This window comes from Mercurialis annua, linkage group LG1-X (assembly GCF_937616625.2).
Source record: "Mercurialis annua linkage group LG1-X, ddMerAnnu1.2, whole genome shotgun sequence".
NCBI lineage: Eukaryota > Viridiplantae > Streptophyta > Magnoliopsida > Malpighiales > Euphorbiaceae > Mercurialis > Mercurialis annua.
The window spans coordinates 14,787,030-14,789,956 of record NC_065570.1 but is presented as its reverse complement, the minus strand read 5'-3'; the positions used below and the strand labels follow the sequence as shown (position 1 = coordinate 14,789,956).

Genomic DNA, 2,927 nt, shown 5'->3' with positions numbered 1-2,927 from the left:
ATTAAAAAATTATTAATAGGGAGAAAATTCTCTCAATTGGGAGAATCTTCTCCCTATGACTTTGTACATGGAATCATATGATTTCAAGCTCATAGCTTAAAGTGACCCGTAAATCACTTCTATGAGTCATTTTGAAAATGTGACGTAGCTCCACTTGACCAGCCAGATAGAGCCACGTGTGCAACTCGCATAACTCTTCTACGAGTTACACCAACTTGTAGAAGAATGGTGCGAGTTGCATGAGGCTTTTGACATTAAATGGGAAATTTTCCCATGCAGGGAATAATTTGAAAATTTTCGCTAATTATTTGATTAAATACATCATTAACGAAAAAAGGATCAAAAAACCCCCTCAATTTGGCACGAAGTATCAAATATGTCCAAGTTCGTGAGTTGGGGTCGAAAAACACCAATAGTTGCGAAAATCAGTCAAAAACATCCTTCTGACATAAAAAGAGAGTGGAATTGATTTTCTAACCTAAATAATCATACTTAATCCTAATTAATCATACTTAAACCTAATTCTAATTCCAATTAATCCTTATGAATGAAACCCACAATTAACCAAAATTAGCCCTAATAAACCTAATTAGCACAAGAAAACCAATTAACCTAAAAAACTAAAACTTCACTGGCGTCGGTCTTCTCTTCTCCTCCGTGGCCTCCACCAATCTTCCAAAATCTAACCTAACCAACTTCATCTTCTTCCTCATTCTTTCATAGGGGTTTTCTTGCTGCCGCCATTAAACAAACCTTCACCACACCTGCACCAAACCCAACATTCATCACAATTAAGAAGAAATGAAGAATGACGATGAAGCTTAAAACAAACCTCCACCACACCTGCCGCCGTCGAATTGTTGGTGCCATCGTCAAGTGAAGCTTTAAACAAAGAAAAATTGAAGGATAACGATTGGCGCGCAGCGACGGTGCTGTTATCCGTTCATTCCCGTTAACGGCGGATTGTTCTTCGTTTCCAGTAACCGCCGAATCAATGAATTAGATGATGCAACTCTGTTCTTCGATTCCAGCACCGAAAGCTATGTTCTTCGTTTCAAACAGCAGAAGCAACATCAAAGTTGATGGAGGCAGAAGTTTAATTAGATTTATAGATATTGATGTTTGTTAAAGTTTAGATTAGATGGCGATGGTGGAAACGGGTTGCTAACAGGTGGTATCAGCGCGGCAGAAGGTCGCAAAAGAAGATGGTGCGGCGGCACTGCAAGTGAAGGAAATAAGGTTTAATCGAAATAGGTTTAGAAGATAATAGGCTTAATTACTTAAAAATCACTCACCTTGAACTTTTTTTTCGTTTATACCCTGACTTAGGAAAAAATTCATTTATACCCTGACGTATGTATTTATGTTTCACATCTACCCCGAAGCACTAAATTAACCTATTTTTATTAAGAAAAAAGTTTAAAATAGTTCTCCATTTTTAACCTAAATAAATTAAAAATAAATTTTTCTCTAAATGAAGGACTATTTTAAACTTTTTTTAAATGAAAAGAGGTTAATTTAGTGCCTCGGAGTAGAGATGAAACATAAACACATACGTCAGGGTATAAATGAATTTTTTCCTAGGTCAGGGTATAAACGAAAAAAAAGTTTAAGGTAGGTGGTTTTTAAGTAATTAAGCTAAGATAATATGCACAAAGTATAAAAAATGTCACTAGATTTCTAAATAAAGTTTTGTTTGATACATAAACTTTTGAAATTATAGAGAGTTAAATTGAAATTTAAAATTATTAAATGTTAATTTGAAAATAAAATAAAAATCAAGGATTACTTTTGACTTTTTTTCATTTGTTAATGGAGAGTGTATTTCAAATGCAGGGGTGAGAGTGGGGGAGGGTGTGTTTGATCCGGTTTGCCATAGTAATGGGCTTAATTGATCCGGTTTTATGACCTTCGACATATTTGATATTTTGTGCCAAGTTAAGGGGGTTTTTTGATCCTTTATTCCATCATTAACCCTAGCTTCTTTTCACCAGGTGTGCAGCCAGGAATGATTTTTTTTTCATTTTTTTTCCAATATGTCCGAATACTCCAGTGGTAAGGTTGTATTTTGAATTGCATTAAAAACATGTGTAGAGCCAGGATTAAAATTTAAAGGGGCCAATTATACAAAAGTTAAAATTTAATGATCACATTTTTTTGGAAGGAGTTTCTTAAGGAAAAAGAAGCTGAGGGAGACCATATAGAAATTGTAAGAGTAAATTATTCTAAGGCCTTTAACGTTTGTTCCAATTCACATTTTAATTTTTTCTATTTAAAAATCAAATGATATGGCTTTTATTTTTATCTCAATCAATAATTTAATTGCTCGGTCCATTTTTATTATGTTAGTCAACTAAATTAAAGGATTAATTTTTTTTTTAAAATAATAATAACTAAATCACTTTAATTTTTAAATTTATATTTTTGATATATTTAAATAAAAATTATGTTATTATGGAAAAATAACAAAACTATATTAAAATGGTTAAAGTTTATAGCAATACGAACCAGCCACTAAAATTACAACAGCACGCAGAATCGCTGACAGTTTACGATTAGTACGATTGCATTCATTGGCTGCCACGTCGTGCCCGTCACTTGCCAAATGCGGAGAAAAAAACCCCACTTCTACAACACATGACCTCTTATTTTCAACCATACAAACCAATTGATTCGCGCCACATCAGCAAAGATCTCAACAAGAATTCAAATTTGATTCGCACAAGTCTACAGCAAAATTTTCAATTGTACTCTATTTTTAAGTTTTATGTTTCATCTCTACCCTAATAAATTGAATTGACCTATTTTCTTTTAAAAAAAATTAAATTAGTCCTTCATTTTTAACCTATATTCTAATAAAACGTTAATGTTAATCATTTATGTATTTTGTTTTTAATATTTTCATCTTTAAATTAATTAAATTGTCA

General features: G+C 32.5%; 1 long non-coding RNA gene across 1 annotated transcript; it reads right to left on the bottom strand.

Moving 5' to 3' along the window:
* Nucleotides 1–304: 304 nt before the first annotated feature.
* LOC126664764 (uncharacterized) lies at nt 305–1,301 on the bottom strand. The gene is made up of 2 exons (XR_007637465.2): nt 844–1,301; nt 305–764 (listed from the first exon to the last, which is right to left on the bottom strand). It is a non-coding gene; the product is annotated as an uncharacterized LOC126664764 (long non-coding RNA).
* Between the last annotated feature and the right edge of the window lie 1,626 nt (nt 1,302–2,927).